The sequence below is a fragment of the Canis lupus genome, chromosome 27 (genome assembly GCF_011100685.1).
Source record: "Canis lupus familiaris isolate Mischka breed German Shepherd chromosome 27, alternate assembly UU_Cfam_GSD_1.0, whole genome shotgun sequence".
NCBI classification, from domain to species: Eukaryota; Metazoa; Chordata; class Mammalia; order Carnivora; family Canidae; genus Canis; species Canis lupus.
This window is the reverse complement of record NC_049248.1, coordinates 35,222,649-35,247,044: the sequence shown is the minus strand read 5'-3', so window position 1 is coordinate 35,247,044 and position 24,396 is coordinate 35,222,649. Positions and strand designations below refer to the sequence as shown.

Here is a 24,396-nt window from a genome sequence, read left to right as displayed (position 1 = left end):
CCCCAAGTTTCCTGCCACACAACGGCGACGCAGATTAAAATAAAGACCTAAATGATACACCTTGTTAACATGTGCTGCGATGCTTTATCAACACTCTGGAAATTGGAATGTTTCTTTTATCCTTCTGAACTTTCTTGAAATGACTACCCAAATTCCCTTAATACATAGGCAGGAATGTACTTGGCAAGCTTTCCAGAGAGGAGAGGAAAAAAAGAGTTCAGCTTTGAAATCACTTGACATGATTTAATGGGAGCTTTAGAGAAAATGGAAGCCCTTTGGCCAGATCTCGGCCTGTGTGATTGCAGTGTGGACCTAGATACCACAGAGGACGGCAGCGGGATCCACCACTCGTAGAAGCCAACAGGTTAGTGCAACGTGTGAACAGCAGGTACACAGGGCCCTGGCTGCGGGCACAGCAAGGGGGATGCTCCAGGGTCTCGCCCCACAGACGGTTCCACTGAGGCTCTCTAACGCCAGCTACACAGTCCCGGCCAAGGCCCTATTCTCCAAAGGACGAGCAGCCTTCTCGTATGAAACAAAACTCAGATACTGGTCTTGAGAAACTGAGCCCCCCAAAAATTCTCACGCAAGACAAGGCAGGGCTTGACCTCCAAAAGTGTGTTACAAATTTAATGTGTTCTCCTAGAAACGACTTTGAACAATCAGCTATGCCATTGGAAGATACTACATACTAACGTACGTGATCTTTGAAGAAAAAGAGAAAGGATCGTAATTCCTGAAATATCCTGGGGTTTTGACGGGAGTGGTGGCGACAAGAAAAGAGAACAAATGTGGCCATGTTGGCCGTCCCCATCTGTGGCCAGGACGCTGCACACGTACACTTTGTGCCAATGGTAGCTCTGAGCAGCAAGCAGTCCGTTCACATTTTAATGTCAATGTGGTTTAATTGTAAACATTGTCATTTGAAAAGGAACGGGTGGTATGAAAGCTAAGGTATTTTATTTTTTGTGTAGCCCATTCTCTTATAGTTAGACGAATAATTGATATCACATGCCACAGGTCTCCGATGAATAATCAGTAAGCTGATTTAGTGACTTTATTTTGCAATTTTACGTTTAAATAAAAAGGGAAGAGGGAGTTCCTCCACGAAGTCTAAAAAATGAGCCTTACTTAAACGATGTTTCAGAGAAAACACAAAAGTACTAAAACAATTCAAAGTTACACCTCTTACTCCACTTTCACTCCTGACATTGCAAGGACTGGGGACAAGGGTAAGTAATGACATGAAAAGCGATGCGGAAAAACAAAGAAGCAAGAATTTTATAAAACAGGTTATTCTTATGTTTCGATTTTGCCAGTTCATCTGCCTGATATTCTGACCTGTAGGTTTATGCAAAGATTTTCTTAAAGACAGCTGAGGTGTACTGAACAGCACTCTGATGGCTGGAAGCAAAAATCTTTTTTCTAAAAAAGCCTGAATTGGGCCACTGATTACGTGTGAGATCAAGTCACAACCTCTCTTAGCCTCGTGTAGAATACGGGGTTAATAATTCAAACTTCACAATGTTACCTTGAGGGTTCAATAAAACAAGGCATGTGAAAATGTTCAGTTGAATACAAACTATTTTTGATCAGATGTTAAATTCTAAAAAAGGGTCCCATTTGGTTGAGGGAAGCCTAAATCATAGCGCTCAGTCCTTACTTCCTACAGCCTCGTCTGGGGAACCTCTCAGAAAAGTGTGGGGGGGTTCTGTTGGCTGAAAGACATTGAGAGCAAGGAGCCAAGGGCAGTTTCTAGGATTGTCTTATAAACCAAAACTGTACCCGGTGTACGTAGCCTGCACTTTTAAAAGCATTTTGCATGCATCATATTAGCCTGTTTATACCTGACAACAGCCATAACCTGATCATCCCCCATTTTACCGTTGACCAACTGAAACAAAGATGAAAACCCAAAGACATTCAAGGTCATCCGGCTCTGCGGAACCAGAATGCAGACCCAAGCTCTGAGGCTGAGTCTGGGCTCTTCTCACTCCTCTTGCCCCATGCCCCATGGAACAAGAGAAGCCCCCAAGGGCTCCATGCCACAGCAGAGCTGAGAGGACCAAGGAGATCTGGGGTCTGAACAGAGAGACCAAGGCTGCTGGCCGTGGGGTCTTGGGGACCAGAGGCAGTGGTAAGGCCGGTGGTCATCAGCAGTGGTGACCAGATTAAAGCACAGAAGGAAAAAGCAGTATCGGGGCCCACTCACTGCGTTACCCCCAGCACATGAGAGGCTGATACACAGGTACAGGGCAGGATAAGACATTTCATGAGGACCAGACACACAGTCTGTGGCCAGCAAGCACCTCGCTGTGCAGGTGAGGTGGGGTGAGCCCCTTGCCCACCCCCAGGAGGGTAAGGGGGAGCCTTGAACACAAGGCCTTGCTGAAAGCAGAAGAGATCCCAGGGCCTTTCATCTGCAAAACCAAGTGTGTCCTTCCTCACTGGAGCCTGGAATCTGGAGACCAAGATCTGCTCCTGTGGGGAAAGTAAATTTGCAGGTTTGTATCCGCCAAGGTCCTTTACACGATATTCTCTCCACCTGGAATGTTCTTTCCCAGATCCTTTCCCTGATCTTTCTCCTATTTTCATCTGGTGACTGTTCAGATGTCATTCCTAGGAAGACCCCCCATTGCTCTTTGTGCCCTTGTCTGTGTTACTATTACTAAGCACCCGCTGTAATCACGTTATCATCTTTTCTTCAACTAGAGGGTAAGCTCTTTGAGCATAAGGACTTGGTCTCCTTTACTGCTTTATGTTCAATGCCTAAAACTCCGCCTACTGTATAGCAGGTGCTCAGTAAATATTTGTTGGCTGATTTAATGCATCATATGGGTTCGTGTCAACCCCAATGCACACATATTTAGGTTAACAGAGCTTGCAGGGAACTTAAGAATCCAATCTAATACATCTCTTTTTTTTTTTCTTTTAATCAGAATATATTCTTCAAAGACTAAGATATAAACAGAAAAAGCTCTAACAGCTCTGCCTGAATCCTGGAAGTGAGGGGGAGGCTCGTTCTAGGAAGAATTGTAGAGAACTATTTGGTAAACACTTATCTCAACCAACTGCTTTATTTTTTTAATTGAGGAAACGGAAGCCCAAAGAGGTTATGTTTGCTGAAAGTAATCCGCTGAAAGTCGCTAAGCCCAAAAGTTAGTTTTCACGACTCCAATCCGTTTTTTACAAGTTACCTGTTTTGTACCAGGCAGAGTGGAGGTTCTGGTCCCAGAAGCGAGCCCCTTCTTTAGATTTTGTGTGTTGGTTACCCAGTCTGCAGATGCCAAGAGACATGGAATATTTTTTTTTTTCAATTACAAACCCCCTGGGTAAAATTTTCTATTTTTTGTCAGAATAACTGAAATTCAGCAAACGCAGCTAATGGCACAACGTGAGTTTCTTCTACCTTCTTAATACCGTTTCCCTTACCAAGCCCTCACTTGCACACCCAGGATCTTGGCCTCATCTCTTTGTGCAGCTCAGCAATGCTCCTTTCTCCCCTAGTGCTCCCCTCCTCCAAACACTGTTGTGCCGCACATGTTCCACATCTGTCAAAATGCCCTCTAGCTACACACTCCAAAATACTTACACACACAATTCTTCCTAAGCATGTGCCTGTGGTTCCCTCTCTCCTCTCTGTCTCTCTCTGTGTCTCTGTCTCTGTCTCTCTCTCTCTCTCTCTCTCACACACACACACACACACACACACTCACCCCCAAGCTCTTGCTATAATAGGCTTTTCCTTCAAATCTTTGGCATCCAAGTCTCCCCTCTTCTGGTGTATCTTTTCTCCTCCTCCCCCTCACCCCCCCTCCTCCCTCTCGGACCTTCCCCTCTCCCTCCCCCTCCTCCAGGCTCTACCAAGCCTGTCTCATTTGCCACTTTACTCCATTCCATGGTTCCTGCAGATGGCAGGGGGGAGTGGGACCATTGGCCATGAGCACCAAGTGATATGTTATTATGGAAAATTCTTCTCTAAATGAAACTCAGCCATCTGGCAAAATGTGTAACAGGGGAAAACCAAACCGAGAAGGAAAAAAATCCATGAAACATTTGCTCATTTCAGGTTGGGAAGGATGATAAAAAACCAGAAGATGATCGACTCAAATCCAACTAGTTAACATTGGAACATAAAACTGGATTAGTGATAGAAACACCTATATCCTGGTCTTGTGTACATAATATTTAAATATTCAAGATCTGAAATTAAATTTCCCCAACAGACACTTGTAGGAGATAACATTTTTAATGGAGTTAGTAGGGGAGGAAATTTGCACCTCTGCCTGATATAATGTGTGAATTACTTTTCTGTGTCTTGATCTTCCCAAGTGAAACTAAAAACTATCCTATGGAAGATTTTCCTTTAATCTCCTTATTTTAAAAAAAATATATTTTAATGTCTAAATAAGAAATTCTCTAACATTTATTCTTTATATCCATACTCTTAAGACTCTCTCTGATTTTTAAATATTCTTCTCATGTAACCTTAAGTCAGAACAGAAGGTCAAAGGATAGAGTTAGAATCATAATATATTCCTTCTCATAAAAAGCTATACATCAACCACAATGAAGATTTTTCCACTTTATCTTCAACTGAGACAGAATTTTGGCACGAAGCAGAGAAAGAATGTGCTTTATGAAAAACAGACAATGCTGACTTTTCCATAACTTGGCTCTATCAAGTAGAAAGTTATTTTCTAGTAATGAAAATACAAGACCATTTATGTTTGAATAATAATCGTATTTGAATTCACATCATAATTGGGATGTGAATTATCTATGTCAAAGTGGAGAAAAGGCAGTGCTGATTATCAAAGGACTTGCAAGAACCTCTCACTTTCCCCACGCGAAGCAAATAAAATGACAATATGCAAATGTTAAAAGATCCTAACAGGTCCTTGAAAATCAAATCATTCCTGGCTCCTACCAATGGTATTTGTCCTATGGAGGGGTCCAAGATTTAACATTTGATCTGCCCAAGAGAGCCAGGATCTTTCTGTTGGGCACACATTCCACATATATGAAATTTCAGACTTGGACTCTGTTTTTCAAAACCTTATTTCTTTCCTGATTGTAGCTACATCATGCTCTTTGCTATTTGTTGTCATGGGCTTTGATCTCCAACCTCTCACACATACCACAAAATTTCCCTCAAGGAGAGAGTCTGTGACTATGAATGAAAAAAGAGAAGAAAACCCCCCATTTCCTACCTTGATGATGAATTATTTGTTTACATGTTTCTCCTTTCCTCTATCTTTGCTCCATGGAGTAGTGGCAATGGCAACTGAATACTGGCTCAGTAAATGTGGAATAGTTGAGATTCTTTTGGTTAGAAACAACAGAAGAAAGCCTCACACTTGCTCTGGCCAAAAAAAGAAAGGAAAAAAAGGAAAGAGAAGAAGCAGTGAGAGATTTAGCATTAAGATACAGGGGTGATTCATACAACCCAAGGATAGGAATGTGGCCAGGCCTAAGACTGAACAGAAATGGAAAAGGGGTCAAGAATTTGTCCACCTCTCCTCTTCTGCTTCATCTTTCTTAACATGGTGCTTTGTCCACTGGATGAAAATAAAATGGACACTCATAGCTCCCAAGTTCAAATATTAAATTTCCAGTTTCTCTGGAAGATTCTTCCTTGGAATCCCACAGAAAGCATTCGAATTGGCCCACTGCACACCCTTGACCTAATCGGCGAAGGCCCTGAAAGGCTGGGTCACATCGTCGTAGAGCTTTGGGGGGGCACACCTTTCAGAAGGGGTGACTGAGTGGTGATGTGCTGTGGGCAGACATAAGATAGTCACCACCTGGGGACTGAACCAGGAAAACTAACCAGGAAACGGGGTTGGAGTGACAGGAAAGAGAAACTGATATTTTAGCATTAGAAAAATATATTTGTGGGGATCCCTGGGTGGCTCAGCGGTTTAGCACCTGCCTTTGGCCCAGGGAGTGATCCTGGAGACCCGGGATCGAGTCCCACGTCGGGCTCCCTGCACGGAGCCTGCTTCTCCCTCTGCCTGTGTCTCTGCCTCTCTCTCTCTCTCTCTTTCTCTCTACCTCTCATGAATAAATAAATAAAATCTTAAAAAAGAAAAATATATCTGTGATGGAGCATACAGAAGTGTAAGCCACATGAAACCCTGATACAATCGAAAGACTAAATGTGTAACTTGTATGACCCATAAGGAAGCACTTCTCATCTCTTCTCAAAAATCCCTGGTGCGCCCGGGTGGCTCAGTCGGTTAAGCATCTGCCTTCAGCTCAGATCATGATCCTGGGGTCTTGGGATCCAGCCCCTGCATCGGGCTCTCTGCTCAGCAGTGAGTTTCCTTCTCCCTCTCCCTCTGTGATCTCTCTGGCTCTCACTCTCTCTCTCAAATAAATAAATTAAATATTTTTTAAAAATCCCCAAGAAGGGGGCAGCTCAGGTGGCTCAGCAGTTGAGCATCTGCCTTCAGCTCAGGTCATGATCCTGGAGACCCAGGACCAAGTCCCACATTGGGCTCCCCACAGGGAGCCTGCTTCTCCCTCTGCCTATGTTTCTGCCTCTCTCTCTCCCTCTCTGTCTCTCATGAATAAATAAATAAATCTTTAAAATAAATAAAATAAATAAAAATCCCCGAGAAAATGATCCCACCGAATTAGATTTGATATAGAAATCTAAGAAATTCTGATTATTTTGTTTAAATTTTTTTTTGAAGATTTTATTGAGGCGTCACCTCAGTCCATGTCAGCCAGGCTGAAGCTACAGAGGCTGGACCCTGGGCTCTCAGTCAGGACAGCCCCCACCATCGAACAGCTCCCAGGCCCAGAATCCAGGGCTCTGGGTGTTTAAGTTCCTGTGGGGCTGTTACATATCACCACAGTAATGGACACTCCTAAATATAAACGAGATGCTGAGAAAATCAAGTGTCTTTGCAAAGGTGGACAGTGCAACGTGCAGCACAAGGCCGTCGCCTCGTATTAACAGTGCCTAGGAGATCATTTCAGACTTAAATGCAAAGACCTGACCCCTATTGCATAAAGGGATAGGGCCTTGTGGGTAGGACTTTTTTTAAGTTACGAGCGGCCTTAGAATGTCTTGGGCACTAACACGCAATCTAAAACTGAATGCTTAATGTCTCGTAAACATAGTTCTGTCCCAGAATGCCAGCATCTAAAATTAGAGCAATTGAACAAGAAGCTGGCAACCAGCAAACAGTAGGAAGAGCTTAGCTTTGGGCAGGTCCCCAGGACTCAGGGACGCTGCAGTGTCACCTGCTTTCTCTGTCCCAGCAGATACGCATCCCCCTGAGGTTGGCAGGAGTAACAGAACCTTCCCTCAGTGCTTCTCTTCTCCCCTCTTAGAAGCTTCAGTTGTACAGCAAGTGTTCTTTGAGAGGATGGGAGTGGAAGCAAGGAGAATCAGTGGAGACAGGGCAAGCATGAGCCCGTTTCAAGTAAAGGAATGATGTTGCTGACTTTCATTTCCAAAGCAAAAGTCCATAGGTGACATTACTAGTCACCTTGGTAATGAAAGACATATGTTAGAGTTTGTGAGCTCCCGGCAAAGGAAGATGAGCTTTATGGGCTTACCTGACTTCTTGCTCAAAAGTTTTCCAAAGACCCAGAACACCTGGGTGGCTCAGTGGTCGAGCATCTGCCTTCAACCCAGGGCATGATCCTGGAGTCCCGGGATCGAGCCCCACGTCGGGCTCCCTGCATGGAGCCTGCTTCTCCCTCTGCCTGTGTCTCTGCCTCTCTGTGTTTCTCATGAATTAAAAAAAAAAAAAAAGTTTTCCAAAGACCCTAGAATCACTTTATCTTCCAAAGGAGTATCAGCTGTGGGCCCTTGTTATATACCTACTAGACTTTGGCTTCTGTCATCTTCCCTCTCTGGGGAATATCAGTGTTACCAAAATGCAAATGGGCTCTATATCTGAGAAACTTTAGTCCTTTTATCAGTCAGGCTTTTGCTGATTTATCTGATACCTTTTCAAAAAACAAAAACTGAAAAACTGGCATCCGTACTATGTCCCAGGCACTGTACTAGATGCTGGGGATGTGACGATGAATAAGAAAGACACAGAAAATAAATAAAGAAATAAAGAAATAAGACATAGACAGCAATCTTAAGGGGCTTTCAGTGGGTGGAGGAAAAACTGTGATAGAAACAATATGCAGGGTCACTTGGGTGGCTCAGTAGTTAAAAGTCTGCTTTTGGCTCAGGTTGTGATCCTAGGGTCTGGGATTGAGTTCTGCATTGGAATCCCCGCAGGGAGCCTGCTTCTCCCTCTGCCTATATCTCTGCTTCTCTCTGTGTGTCTCTCATGAATAAATAAATAAAATCTTTAAAAAAAAAAAAAGGAAGGAAGGAAGGAAGGAAGGAAGGAAGGAAGGAAGGAAGGAAGGAAGAAAGAAGAAAGAAAGAAAGAAAGAAAGAAAGAAAGAAAGAAAGAAAGAAAGAAAGAAAGAAAGAAAGAAAGAAAGAAAGAAAGAAAAGCAGTAGTCCTAACTGGAATCCCCTTGAAACTTGCAATCCTGCCTAACACTCCTAACCTCACTGAGCAGTGTGTGACATATTTTCCACCTACACTCCATTCTCAAATGTTGGGAAAAAATGACATTCTCTGATCACTAAAGTACCAAATATCAAGATAAAGCACCACTCTACATACAAAGAAAGTGGAGCAGATAAGGATAAATTACATCTTCAGAGAGAATGACCAGGTTCCAGGATGACCAAAAGATAAAACAAAATTTTATCCACAAATGAAATGTGTGAAATAGAAAGAGTAAATTTTAGCAATTAAGCACCTGTCTAGGAGCCTGAATGTGGAACTAAAGTATAGTCAAACAAGTAATCCTAAACCATAAACTGGATCCTGCTGTTCCCTTAATTAAAAATCTTCCTCGGATGGTAGTAATCATTTTGTGATATATGAGTATATCAAACCAATAAACTGTATACCTTAACCTTATATGTTATATGTCAATTATATCTTTTTAAAGCTGGAGAAAAAATAAAAATAACTAAAAATCTCCCTTGGCTCCTTGTTGCTCACCAAACAGAATTGAAGTACACATCCTCACAAAATAGTTCACGCATTCATTCAGCAGAACCTACAAATGCTAAATAATGATCTAGGCAATGGGAATGCAAGCTCTGATCACTGTCCTGAAGAATCTCAGTCCACATGAGACTATGGGTCAAAAAAATAACTGCAATATAACATACAATAACGTCTTCAGAGCCATAATCATATTTATATACAAGGTATAATGGAAGCACAATGAATGGAGAGCCAAATCCTTCCCAGGGCAAAAGAGAAATAAGACTTTGGACAGAATAGATACACGGAGACTTGAAAGATAAATGGGAATTCTTAAAGAGATAAAGGAAGAAAAGCTAATACAGCAAATCAGACAAGGTAAAAGAATGGAAAAAAAATAAAAAATAAAAAATAAAAAATAAAAAAAAAAAAAAAAAAAAGAATGGGAACACACTTTTGCTTTTCTTTTCAATGGAATTATCCAGTTGTTTAGATGGATCAGTCAGCCAACTCAGTCAAGGTAGCTCTGCCTATCTACACAGCATATACTGGGCAAGCAGAGCTCTGGGCTTTAAAAAATGAGTTTTTCTAGAAATTTATTCATATTTGAGCCTTTTACCTGTTTGGAGATTTCTCAAAAGTATTATCTGAAAGCAGAAGACTATATTCAACAACTGGCAATAATGAGTTGTATATACCTACCTATGCATCTTAAAATATGACCAATGTATGTATTGTGTGGTTACTTTTTTAATCTAAAAATCAAGGGTGCTTTCAGAAAAAAAGTGAAAGGAAAAGTTGGCCATTATCTAGGTGAACGGATACATACAGATAACCTTTATTGCGTAAGCAATAACAGATAATTTAGCAATTATCGGGTAATTTAGGCTATGTACATAACTGAATGGTAAGATTTATTTATTTAACAAAAGTATTTTAGATGCCAGACTTAGTGCTAAATCATTGAAAAGACCCAGCTGTCCCCTCAAGGAACATGCATTCTAGTAAGAGAGACAATAAATAGGAAGTACATTTAAAAGATAATGAAAGTAGTCACAAGTGCCAGGAAAGAAACACAGAGAGATATAATAATAAGCAGATGCTCCTTTCCCAGGAAGCAATACTTCAGCAAGATCTGAAATGAGACTAAAACATTGTACTCATACAGCTAAATGTTCATTTGGGTCTCTACACAGATTAAATTAATACTTGCAGTATAAAAGGGGAAAGAATGCATTTTGGAGCTGGGGACACAGAATCTGACCTTGGCCACTTTGGCCAAGTTACTTCTTGTTTGTGGGCATCTGCTTCCTCCTCTGTAATTTGGTCACAATAATGCCCACTTACCTGAGCTGCTCATGGAACCAAGAGAGGGAAATACAAAAGTGATCAGATATGTTGCTATATTAACTCATCTGTATCACCCAGCAACCCCAGAACACAAGTGCCATTATTGTCCTCATTTTACAGGAAACAGAGAATATAAATTAGAACTGAAGTTTAAATGAGGGCAATCTGACTGTAGATCCCATGCTCTTAAAATATTATACTGTGCTGCTCCTGATATTCATGCCTAACAAACAGTCTGGCCTCGGCTAGTCTTCTTTCCTTCACTTTGGACTAATACAGTTTTAGAAAACAGAAATCCTTTTATAAATTTTATACTAAGAAAACAATGGATGAGAACAAAGAATTAGCTAAAGAATGCTCATCACTACTAAAGAACATTTTTAAAAATGTTTAATGCTGATGTCCAATAAATGTATCATAGAGCCATAAAAATTGTTGTAAAAGGATATTAAATAGCATAAAGAAATGTTCAGGGGATCCCTGGGTGGCTCAGGGGTTTAGTGCCTGCCCCTTTGGCCCAGGGCATGATCCTGGAGTCCCAGGATCGAGTCCCACCCACATCAGGCTCCCTGCATGGATCCTGCTTCTCCCTCTGCCTGCTTCTCCCTCTGCCTGTGTCTGCCTCTGTGTGTGTGTGTGTGTGTGTGTGTGTGATGAATAAAATAAAAAATAAAATCTTTAAAAAAAAAAGAAATGTTCATTATATATTAACTGAAAAGCAAGTTTCACTTGTCCAGTGTGATCAATTTTTTGCAATAGGTGTATGCTCGGGGTGGGGGAGGAAGTCCAGAAAATGCATTTTCTTTGGACTTTTCTGTCTTTCAAAATTTTTATAATGAACACGTTCTTTCAGTACAAGAGAAACAATAGAAGTTATCAAAAAAAAAAAAAGAAGTTATCAAAATACCACTCCTTTTAGAATGGTCTATTCATCTTTGTTTATTCATATATTTTTCCCTTGTGGAATAATGCTTCTCTTAACAAAGATGAAGCATTCCAACCATACGTTGCATTCTCGGAAGTTTAGAGACCAGGGGCGGACAAATATAGACTCCGCTGGCATTTGTACTGCCTCCCAGTTTGGCTGCAATAGGACCCCTCTTCTTGAAAGCCTCTCTCCAAGGTCATTGCTTTCCCCACAGAGGATCTTACCCATCTCTGGGAGACAACATAAGGGGCAGTGGGAATGTGTGTTTCTCTGATGGAGAGGAGGAGCATCTGGTTCCTTGCCGCTTAAAACAATTAAAACGCTGAGCTTTAACCTGGAACAGAGCTAAAGACTGGGTTGTTGGAATTAGGCACGTTAATTTAATGGCCATCCTACCACGGTGAGGAAATCGGACCTCATTTTATCGGAATTTAACTGGAAATCTCATCAGCATTCTTCTGACTGCAACTACAAATGATACCTTTATGCTTAGAGAGCCCTGTAGTACACTAACCTATAAAACAGATAAATTGGAGGAAGCATTTCTGCATCACACAGAAAAAGATGCTTTGCTTCACAAAAGGTTCACCTCAAGGCTTTTTAAATATATGGACCCCTGTGAACAGCTGTTTATTTGTTTACAGGTCATTAACTATTTGGCTGAAATATGCGTCAGGGCCAGGGTGGGTTCAGAAGCCACCATGAACTAGAGATCAATGAAATGGGGAAGCAGAGAATCCCACCCTCTTTTTCATAAGATACAGTTTTTCTTCTCTTATTGCCTCAGACCTCCATGCAAACAGCTTTGTCCTCAACAAACCTGGGTCTCCCCAGTCTATTATGCCCCCTCCCGCCCCCGCCGAAGGGCAGGCCGGGTTTAGGTTTAACTGCTCAACCATTGCTTTCTGTTTCACTTAATGAAAAATTTAATTTTTCTGGCAATTATTGATTGGATGTCAGTCCTTCATTCTACAGGCAATGATTTATGGCCAGATTGCAATGATGTGCATTGATCCGAGGCTTTTAATACTCTTTAAAGGTGCTTATTTTCCTACTAGTCTGAAAATCAGAGCTGGCGGGATTCACTTTCTGACATCAATTTCAGGAACCCATACAGGAGTCAACCATAACCTCCTCTGATTTTAACTTTTACCTGGACTACTTGGTACCAGTTCCCAAACCAATCCTACTTTGGCCACCAGAAGATAAGGATCCTTTTTATGCTGATTGCAGGGTACCACTCTTACATTCCAGAAGTGGCCTCTAAAAAAGCAGTTGAACCTGTTGACCGATTACTGTCTAGAGGAACAGCTAAATAGTAATTATGTCAAACCAAACTCAGCTCTTGTCAGATGCACGTCACATGTAAACGAATAATAGTAAACTCTTTTATCCAAAAGAGTTTCCCATTCAGTTATACAGGGCTTCATTTTGGGGCTGTATTATCGTGGCACCGAATCAGGTTGTAGTCCTATTTAAGATTAAACATGATTCGGAGTTAAATCAAAATTCCCCGAGGGCAGAAAAAAATGGGATTTGGAGTGACTGCTTCCTTCAAAACACTCCAAGCTGGTCGTCTTGCCTTTTTAGTGGAATAGAATTGTAGAAATTCAGCTAAGCATTTCCTTAAATTCTTAAACAGATGAATAGCTCAGAAGTGAGAAACTCCTTTACATTGTCCATAGATGTTCCTGAGTTTATTGTCCATTATTTTACACAAAAGCCTTTGTGTAGATATCCTTTTGACAAATCTCTTTAAGAGCTTAAGATTCTCCTCAAAAAAAAAAAAAAAAAAAAAAAAAAGCCTTTCTTTTGTGTTAAACCGTGGCCCTTGAGGACTTTGCAAATTGTCATACTTCCTACTTTATCTGGCAGCTAGTTAAGTATAGCACCAGGCAGGGAAGCTGGGTGGCTAGGAAAAAAAAAAAAACGTGAGAGAGAGATGTTTTTATTGTGTACATGTTTTACCTTTTGAATTTTGAAACCTATGTATGTATTACCTATCAAAAGAGTTCATAAAATTTCAGTAAGATGGCACAATCGCAACTTAGAAGACTGTTCTTTATTCTGCAATTATTCCCTTCCCTGTTTTTGGTGGAAATCGCTAGATTGTTTTGGCTTTGTTTGTTTATTTTTATACTAAGTTTGGCAAAATTCAAAGTTACCAATTCTTATTGGAATTAGTCTAGATAAATATGCAAATCCATACACACCCCACACCCATACACAAAGTCACACACTCCAATCCTAGTGCTGAAAGATCCGTGGGAAGCTCCCACTCCCATCCCCTGACCTGATGAATGGGAAGGACAGGTTGGAGAAGACTGGGACTGTCCCCAGTTGATGGTGGACCTGGAACCACAACCGACATCCCTATAATTCCCAGTCCTTTGCCCTTTCATTAACATCGAAAATACATTTTAAATCAACCAAAAATATGACTTGCTTTATAAAAGTACTATTGCATACCACTTGGAAAAGCCTAATAATTGCACAAGCGAAAGCTATCTCCAAGAGCTAATTTTCATCTTTATAGGAAAATGAAATGAGCCCAGATGTGTTTTTTTTTTCCTACCGCAGTGCTATTTGTATTCAGCAAGTTGGGTTACTTTAAGGAAAAGGACATTAGTTTCATCAGCTTCTGCTCTGCTGGTTCCTTCCTCCCTATTACCATAAGCTAAAATATAAACTCCTTAGCACAGCACCAGGGTCCTTCAGATCCTACCTTCCAGCTTGGACTGTCAACTTTCCTCCCCACAACTGCCTATTTTCTACCACGCCGAACTACTTCTGGGCTTCTACACGTGCCATTTCCTCTCGTGTTTGCTTGTGTCTGCACACACTGCCCCCTCCCAAGAGAGATGAGGGGCATCCAAGAGAGATGAGGGGCATCTCTCTTCCATTAAAAACCCCCTCCCAGGGAACTCTTGCATGAAGACTCAATGTCACTTACTTGGCAACACTCCCCTGCCCTCACAGGTGTCATTGGCTGCTCCTTCCTCTGCTCTCCTGCTCCCATTAATATTTTCCAGAGGCCCCTTCTGAGCATTTCCCTCACTGTTGAGTGAATATTTAGGACATTTGTCTCCTTAATAAAACTGTGAGCTCCAAAGTAGGATAACTATCTTTTCTAGAGTCATCTCTCCATTGACTACCTAGCGTTGTGCTCAGCATATAGTAGGTGATCAATAAATGTTCTCAGAAGGAAAAGGGGGAGAGAGGGAGGAAGGGAAGCCAGCATTTGGGGATGCAGACAGAAAAAAAAAAAAGCCATCCTGTAAGTTCACTTTTGGATCGTAGTCAAGAAATAAAGCATTTATTTCCCCAGTGACTATTGGGCCCAGAATTAGGGACTTAAAAAGAAACTTGGAAAACCGAGCAACATGGGCCTTGGGTAAGAAAACAAGCAGATATGCTCTTTGCTGCCTTACTCTCTTCTTTCTATCTAGGTTCATGTCTGGGAGCAACTCTCAGTGGAACATTCCCCTCACCTCACATAAAGGCAGGCAAGCATTCGTATTAGCCTCTGGTTTTGAGCAGAATGTGCTCGACTATGCTTACATAATAGTTATTAAACACAAAACTGAGAACAGCACTTACAAGCGCACAATTTATGCCTCTAATTCATTTTACCGACCAGCCCCTCATCTCTTAATTTTACTGAATGACACCAGTTTCTCCAACTGGGAACAAAGGGAAAAAGAAGTCTGACAGCTGAGTTCTAACCCCCACTGTGCCATGTGAGGATGAGCACATTTTTTTTTTCTCTTTCGTCTCAGTTTCTTCCTCTATAAAATGAGCCGTTTGGACTAACAGCCTGTCCTAGGTCTAAAAACTATGATTGTGCATCAGGGTATATTGAGGATGTGGAACTTCATAGTTAATAAATATGAGTAACTGACCCATATTTATTGAATTTAGAGAGCACAGGCCCAGTCTCAAGTACAAGTACATTCAAAGGATGCAAAGTGATATTGGGAATGACCCCTGCCCTCAAAGGGCCAACAATCTAATCAGAATTTTAAAACACACAGGGCATGCCAAATATTATAAAAGCAGACATGCAGAGTACCAGATAAGGGGGAGAGATGATAAAAACCTTGACACCACGTAGTCCATATGTTAGCAAACCTCACTCATAGCAGACACGGGAGAGGATGAACCACAGAAATACTGACGATAATACAGCTAGCTTCCCCGGCTTATGATGCTCATAAATCAGTGAGTCATCTGTGGTTTTCTGTTGGACATTTTAAATCCATTTCAGCATCAAATTTTAAGAGGCAAAAGAAAAGAAAATGCAGTCCTCCACTATGAACCCTCAAGACCTTAATCAGAATGATGTCAACAGCAGTGACAATAGCAACAGGTTGCCAAACGCCAGTCACAGGGTCCGCGGATGGGCACCTGCACTGTGAAAAGTCAGGTGACTTAGCTCCATCGCCAATGACTTTGCTCCCACGAAGAGCTTTTCCCTGACACTCCTCCACCTCAACTGCAGGGAGGAAACAGTGTCAACGTGTTCCTGCCATGACTGGGACAAGATCTTCTCTTCCTTTGGCTGTGTTTTCAGAGGTAGCCCTCCATTCTCCTCTTTAAACGTGTCACCTACACACTTGTCCTGACTCTAGCGGTGAATGGATGAACAAAGCAGGAAACACCCTCCTGTGGTCACACCTGTCTTGGGCTCCACTGACTGGATTGCCTGCCTATCCTAACCCATGTAATGAGGGAGTGAGCCAGCTACAGGCACTTACAGGCAGACTCTAACTTCAGATTAGACAAGATTGCATCCGACTTACAAATGCAGAAGTTCAAGTGCCACGAGAAGCCTGAGCTGGGATCTCACCATCCTCCGTCGTTCACTTGGGGAAGTGGACGCCTGATTCTTTGACTTCATTTTCAGCTCCTTTCTCTGTGGAGCATTTCTTTTTTCTTTCTTTTTTTTTCCTTTTCCCCATATTGAATTATTCTGCTTCGGTGGCTGAAATAGTACTTTTTAGCAAGAGTGGGCTGTAACTCTGAAACTCTATAAAAAGGATTAAGTGCGTTGATTTGCTTGGCACCCTGATTTCCTCCGTTTCTCTATAAGCCTCCTTAAACTTCATTATTACACAATGCAGAAAGCTAAATTAAAAGAGAAATTCCCTGTCAGTTAACTAACCCTGAACATTAAAATATTACCCTTTGATTATTGGTTTAGTCTCCCACTTGCCTTTTAACCTAATGGAGTTAGTAAACTAATTTCCTTTATACATTTCACTCAATCTCATCATGAGTGACACATTATTCTGCTAATGCTTTAGGACAGTAATGTAGAGGAGAGTGTGCTCCAGTCACAAGGTAAGCACGCTAACATAAAAGGCTAATTTCTAGGCCCATCAGTGGGTCTCACTCACCAGAAAACCACATCCTGGTGCAGGGTGCTGGTGGGGGAGTCAGTTCCCAGGAGATCAGGAATGCTGCTCCAGGCTGCTCCCAACACCTTCCCACCATGTGACTCCGTATCTGGATGTTCAGAGTGGGTGAGCACAGGGCAGTAGTTTCGCTTTGTTTTTGTTTTTCCTGCTCATGAAATGACACGTAGGCACAGTTACACAATTGCCCATCTTATTAAACCCCAGAAGACGATGGACTGTAAGTTTAGCAATCTCTATTTGAAAGTTGTTCCTTTTTTTATGCTTACAGCCCATAACCACACTATCGAGCATGTAATTTTTTTTCTTATGCTTGCTTGAGTTTTGTTTTATTTTTAATGCCCCACAAATCCTGGGCTCAGGGTGGGAGCCGGGGGTTGGGTTGGGGGTTGTGGAATTATTTAAACTCTGACATCTGGAAACTCCTGCCCCAGACAAAGCAGGAGGGAGGGGGAAAGCTAATTCAGACACCGCAGGTCATTCTTGAAGATATTTATGGAACGCCATGTGCTATCTATAGGAAATCTTCAAGCCTACTGCCAAGAGAATAGGCAACATTCTGAAGCAGGAATTGCTACTTTTTATAAAAAAGGAGAGAATATGTAGTGAAGCCTGAGATCTAGAGTCTGAGAAGTGGAGGACTGATTTTAATCCTCCTTCAGTGATTCAAGTGAAAGCTGCAAAGTTCTTTTTAGATGAAAAAAGAGAAAATAAGTCACCATTGAACTCAAGATATTTCCAGAAAGGTCATTAGAAGCCATCATGTCACTCTCTTTAGTTTTTATAAGCTGTCCAAGTGAAGACATGAGCTGGGAGTGTCTCTATCTTGCACAAAGAAGATTTGAAAGAAACTAGGGTTAAAAGCCATGAGCAAGAAGCACATTTATCTTTCTTCTTTTTCCCTCTCAAACTCACAGGTATGTAAAATTGATAATGTCTGGTTCGAAGTATAGACAAGGAAGACAGAATCAGAGAGCCGAAACACGCAAATCCCAATCTCTTCTCCAGTCCCAGCCTCTCCATTTTGGCGGTGGAGGTCCAATTAATCTTGTTCCCCAAAGCTGGGGATTTGCTATGGGGCTCCCCCAAGCAGCAGCTATGCTCCCGACCATGTGTAGACACCACTGGATTTCACCCTGCTTTCTAATCTGGCCACTGGGACTCTGGTCTACACTTGAACTCCAGCTCCCTCTTCCTGGAAGGTTAGGCCTTGTCCCCAAATCCTAACTGCCACTTCAACGTGGCCCCCTGCCTTCCCATTACCATTGTCTCTATGGCCTAGATATCTGTTCCTGAGTTCCTTCAGATTGTGGGCCACACTAGCTTTGGGGATGTGCTGACCAGCCCTATCCACCCCCACCTCATTCCTTCCTTCACCCCCTCTCCTGAGGTCCACGTAATCGCTTGTCATTTCATGTATACTGCACCTATTCTGTTCCAGTCACTGTGCAAGGCGCTGCAGTCACAACATTAGATTAGGCAGGACTCTGCCCTCAAGGAGCAGACTAGTAGAAGAGACAACAGGGCGCCTGGGTGGCTCAGTCAGTTGGGCGTCTGACACTTAATTTCAGCTCAGGTGATGATCTCGGGGTCATGGGATAGAGCCCCCGCATCGGGCTCTGTCCTGGGTGTGGAGCCTGCTTGGGATTCTCTCTCTCCCTCTCCCTCTGACCTTCCCTCCTCCCTCTCTCTCTCTCCCTCTCCAAGAAGAAGAAGAAGAAGAAGAAGAAGAAGAAGAAGAAGAAGAAGCAGCAAATCAGGGGATCCCTGGGTGGCGTGGTCCTGGAGACCAGGGATCAAGTCCCACATCGGGCTCCCTGCATGGAGCCTGCTTCTCCCTCTGCCTGTGTCTCTGCCTCTCTCTCTCTCTCTCTCTCTCTCTCTGTCGTTCATGAATAAATAAATAAATAAAATCTTAAAAAAAAAAAAAAGAAACAAGTCAAAGATTACCAGGATTGCTGTGATAAGGAAGTGGACCCTAGTAACCCCACATTCTCCTCCTCCCGCTGACCTTTGAAGTGGTCTTCAATTCTTGCACAGGTTCTGGGCCAGTTTTCACAAGAGATGACCCGTTGGGCTCAGTGGACTGTTAAAACATAGAATTCCTTTTTAAATGAGCAACATAGAATGGTCAAGTATTATCAAGGAATAATAATTTCAAGATCACTACTGGCCAAACTCCCAAAAGCCTGGTGCATATTTACAGAGGATTGTTGGAGGGACAAGCAGATTAGCACTTTATAGAACTACTATGAACCGTGGAACCTTCTTGAGGTCCCTGAGGCCTATCCCTCAGGATATCTGAGGGCCTCCAGCAAACCTCTAATTTAGGCGTTTGATAGAACTTTGAGGGGTCCATGGAACACAGTTTGTTCTGGGCAGGCTAAAATTTAGCAGAATTTAGCAGAAGAGGGTAGATAGATGCCACTCTGTTCTTGAAATGCCCTCTTCTTTTGAATTCATCCACACTGCTCTCTCCCGAGCTCCTTCCTGTATCCTTGACTGCTTCTTAGTCACTTCTGAAAGTTACTTTCTCTTGGCATCCAAAACTGAACCCACCAACGTCCCCCACCAAAGCTTAGTCACGCCCCAGCCTCTGCCCATCTCTCCAGGCTCATCCAGGCCTCCACCCTCGCTCTCCCCTGGCACCCCGAACTGCGGCCAGACTGGACGTCTTTCGGTTTCTTAGATTCACCATACCTGCACTCACATCCTCACTTTTACACACCATGTCCCCTCTCCCTAAATTGCTTGAACATGGACGGGGGTGCATGCACATGCGTGCGCACATGCACACACACACACCTTTCCTTAGGTGTGTTCACGTTTCAGGTGCCTCTTGTCCCAGGAGGACTTCACTGACCCTACGTCTGCTTGTGGCTTGCCCCTGTTGTGCACTACCAGGACGCCCTGGACGACTAATTTTGCTGTAATGTTCATACACTCTGGGAAGTGCCCGCCACCAAGTAAAATGAATTAAATTTCCCTTTCTGAAAAGTGAGTGTTCTCAAAGTGAATTGAGGGATGCGCTCAGAAACAGCGCCAAGAAACACACTGCTGTGTACTCTGTGAGGATGCTGGTGAGGATGTTGCGCATCATTGGTCTAGAACCTTCTTCCTGATGACCTCGGGTGGGTGTTTCATTCCACCGATTTAGCAATCGTTGTGCTTCTCCTGGAAGGGGTGTTTTATCTTAGAGATGTTTTCAATTTGTAAAGAATCATGTTACCCCTGTTCTCTTGGCTGCTAGAAACCTAAAAGCTAAATTGGGTCCCACTCTTTATGGAATTAATTTGACGACTCTATCTCCTTTCTGTTTCTCATTTCACACTTTCAAATTAAAATTTCAAGTTAACTTGGTATATGTCTTTGTTGCTGGATTTTAAGTGGCCTTAAATGTTTTTGGAATAGGGTTAGGAATAATTAATCAAATAAACAAACGATGTGATAAAATGGTAGACAGTTGAACAAAGAAAAGTAGCATCTAAATGGTGAAGGGACGTACAGTTAGTATTCTTTAATGTGCAAGTCACTTAAACCCCAAACTGGCTGAAAAGACAACAGCAAAATATCAATTTAATCTGAAACATTCACTGATAGTTTGTTTTCAGGCAGGGTTTGATCCAGGGGCTCAAAGAAGATCCATAGGGATAGAGACTTTGGTTTACTGTTGAATTTCCAGCAAAGAGGACATTGGTATATACATGTTTAATAGACATTTGTTTGAATTTCTTGTTGCGAAATTCCTAAAAGTTCCTCCTGCTAAATCCCAGGATCTGACCTGGATCACATGCCCATCCCAGGACCAATCATTTGATCAGGAGCAACCAGACCTCTAATTTTCCAGGTCTGAGTCATCTGGTCCAGGGGTAAGTCTCCAAGGAAACCATGGGCACTGACAATGAGGGAAAGTGGTTCCCCAAAGAAAATCTGGGGCATTGCGAAGGAGAAATGGATGCTAGGAAGACAAAACAACCATATGCATATCAATGGACCATCAAAAAGGTGATGCCTAAATTGAATTGTAAAGGATAAACAGGAATTAGCTACGAAAGAGGGCAGTTATCAGAGGGTAACATTCTAGGTCTTTTCAAAGCACAGAGGCAACAAATAGCTCGATGCTTTCGAAGAACTGTAAACAGTTTAACGTGGTTAGAGCAAACAAGGGTGGGGACTGGTAGGAAAATAAGCTAGAGAGAGAGAGTACAAATATGAGGGACCTTTTAGGTTAATCCAAGGAGGATGTGCTCAACCTAGAAGGCCCTGGGGAACCTCTGTAGGATTTCTAGCAGGGGAACATGCCTTACAGTTAAGCCTATGACCCTCATTATAGGGTCAAAACTGATTTTCCCTGGGTGCCTTAAACAACAGAAATTTATCGTAGCACAGTACTGGGGGGCTAGAAGTTTGAGATCCCAGTGTTCTGCACACCTAGCATTCAATCCTCCCCATATCTATCTTTCGGAGGTAGATATTACTCTTCCCATTTCTAAATGAAGAATCTAAGGATCACAAGATTAGCTGCATTATCCTGAGCTGCATTTGGTGAGCAGTGGGGCTGAGATTTGAATTCAGAATTCTCTGACTGCAAATCATCACATGCACCACCCAAAGTGATGTTATGAGGGTCCTGGTTGAAGACCAAGCATTCACACTCACATTGGATCCAAAAGACGCTGCCCAGTGCACTTTTTTCCCTCCTTGGTGAACACATTTACAAATATGGGTGGGGGGTGTTGCTGTCTCTGTCAATGTGTATAGGGTGGTAGGGAGACAACCAGAGGGACTTCTGCCCTGGAGTAAGAGGCTGTTCTAGCCCCAGGATGGGGGGTGGGGAGCAGACTGAGGGGACTGGGCAGGTGTGTAAGGGATGGAGGGTAGGGTGAATCTCTGCACACATCCTTGGGACCACAGTCCAGGCCCACCCAGTCCAGAGAGGAAATAAGTCTCTGGAGGGAACAACTGGATGTGTCCTACCACGCCCAACGTGTTTGATGCTTAGTAAACAAAACCTTTGTGACGTCATCATAGAGTTATAAGTCCTCTGATAACAGATTCGTTTCTTATCATAAGAAAGTATCATTTTCCCCAATTATCAGGGAGGTCCAAGGGCAGGCATTGTAGTAAGTATTCTCTCCACCAATTCTCCACACCAATTCGGCCTGCTACAAGCGCCTGCTGGTCCACTGAAGAGGACTTTCTCATGAAGACGCTGCTCTATGAGTGATGCCTTCTCTGCTCCACCCTCCACGGGGTCTCTCCCACCACATCATTCAGTTTGTTGGGAGACAGCTTCCATTGGAAGGTCTTGATGGAGACAACAGACAGATCGACACCCACCTGTACTAACGGGGACAGTGGACTCTCTGCCCCCTTAAAAGTACGGATCTTACTCCCTCCATGGGTGGAAATAAGTCACCGTTGTCCACCTTCTTGGGCAGTTCTGGAGGTTAGATGGGAGCTCAAGGTTCACAGCGGAACAGAAACATCTGTAACCATGGCAAGATAAACAGACTCAACTTAAAAGGCTGACTCCAATAAAATGCTGAGGAGCAAGACAGCCCAGGTGGCTTCCCCTCAGATTGCCATCGCTTACAAACACCACCGGCCAGGGGCGTTATTTCAGAAGCAACAGCCTTGTTTCCTGAGTGATCTTGTGCTCAGAGAATGAGAAACTCAGCCTGTGTGTCTAGAAGGGAGAGAGTTTCTGTCAGCGCCGGGGATGTGAGTCAGACTTGGAATCACGCAGCACCGCGCCAAGGCGAAACATTTCCCTAGATTGGTTCTGTTTCCTCTTCGCTTTGCCTTGAGATGTTATTTCCTTACCTCCCCCCTTTGGTCCACCCTGTGTTTTGCTGAGTGCCCCCTTGCTTTCACTTCCAGCGAAAATCGAGGAGACTCGGTGCTCTGAAAAATCCTGAGATTGGAAATTCTGATTTGTCTTAAAGGAATAAAAATGGTCCTTACAACCCCCCCCCCACACACACACACACCACACACACACGCACACACACACACACACACATCCTCATCTTCCTGGGGGGATGATACAGTATCCTAGAGGGTTGCCGAAAGCGCTGGACACACCGACGGAGCTCCAGCTTTGCAGAGACACCTGTCCCTTTGGGGTTAGCAGCTGCCGCCGGGCCTGCCCTCTGCAACCTCGGAGGAAATCGTACCCCCACACAAAGAAATCGAACTCCACTGATCTGGAACTGGACGCGGTGAGGGGTTCTAAGGCAACACAAATGTCTGGGGGAGAACTAACTCCCCAGTCCATCCTGGGAGAACGTGCCCGAGAGCCCGGCCCTGGGAATCGGGCAGAGAGAAAACCTGGAGAGGGTTCGCTGGCCGATGGAAAAAAAAAAAAAAAAAAAAGATCATCGCGACCAAATTCATACCCATGAACACGACTTTAAGTAGTCTCCTAACTCTGGGATACGAATTAGGGTGGGAGGGTGGAAGGGGAGGCGGGCGGGGGGTGGGGGTGACTGGGTGGCGGGCACTGAGGGGGGCACTGGACGGGAGGAGCACTGGGTGTTATTCTGTATGTTGGCAAATTGAACACCGATAAAAAATAAATCTATATATAAAAAATAAATAAATAAAATACTTAAGATTAAAAAAAAAAAAGTGAGCCCTGCTAGCTTGGGTCGGGCTCCGGACACCGGCGTGGGCTGAGGTCCTTGCACGCACCCCCCACCCTGGGGGCCGCGAGGGCCGTCGGGGAGGGGAAGGGAAGGGAAGGGAAGGGGAAGGCACTGGACCCTGAACCTTCAGCTCCCTCTCGCTCGCGGGCGCAGGCAGCCGGGCCTGTAGGTCTACCCGAGATAGGATCGAGTCCAGGTGGGTCCCTAACGAGGCGAGGCGCGCCGGAAGGAATCTAAGAGTTTCATTAACTCCCCCTCCCCCTGCACACACACACACACACACACACACACACACACACGCACCGAGGGCAAAGACGCCCAAAGAGGCAATCCCCCAACCGTTTGATCGGAGGAAATTGGGTTTGTCTTTCCTCCCCCATCACCCCCATCACCACCCCCATCACCACCCTTCACCTTTCCTGCCTTTCCATCCACCAGGATCGTTGCTTTCAAAAAGGGGGAGGGAGCATAACATCGGGGGCGGGGCGGCGGGGCGGCGGGGCCGAGCGAGCCGCACTCGGGGACCCGCGCGGCGCCCGGGCGAGCTCCGTGCCGCAGACCCCGCGCCCCCGCAGCGGCCCCGCAGCGCCCCAGCCCGGCCGCGACCTCGCCGATCGGGGCCCAGCCCGGGTGCGCGCGCGCGGAGAGCGTCCCGGAGAGCGTCCCGGAGAGCGTCCCGGAGAGCGTCCGGGATCCCGTCCCGGATCCCGTCCCGGATCCCGCGGCGGCTCCGCGCTCCGCGTTTTGGCTGCCGCCGGGCGGCCGCGGCCGAGGGCGGGGTGCGCGGCGGCGCGGGCGCGGGGCGCGGGGAGCCGGAGCGCACTCCGCCTGCAGCCCGCTGTGCGCGCCGCCTCCCGCGGCCGCCGCCGCCCGACAGCGCGCCCCGGAGCGAGCCCACCTCCGCGAGGGGCGCCCCGCGGGCTGCCCATGCGGCGCTCGCCGCCCGCCCCCGGCCGCCGCTGACCCCGCGGCCCGCAGCCCGCAGCCCCGCCGCGGTGCGGAGCGCCGTCCAGCCGCCT

General features: G+C 44.4%; 1 long non-coding RNA gene across 1 annotated transcript; it reads right to left on the bottom strand.

Annotated features, from left to right (window-relative positions):
* Positions 1-222: 222 nt before the first annotated feature.
* Positions 223-22,136, bottom strand: LOC119866395. The gene is made up of 5 exons (XR_005380055.1): positions 22,068-22,136; positions 18,739-18,813; positions 16,710-16,875; positions 3,198-3,277; positions 223-2,481 (listed from the first exon to the last, which is right to left on the bottom strand). It is a non-coding gene; the product is annotated as an uncharacterized LOC119866395 (long non-coding RNA).
* Between the last annotated feature and the right edge of the window lie 2,260 nt (positions 22,137-24,396).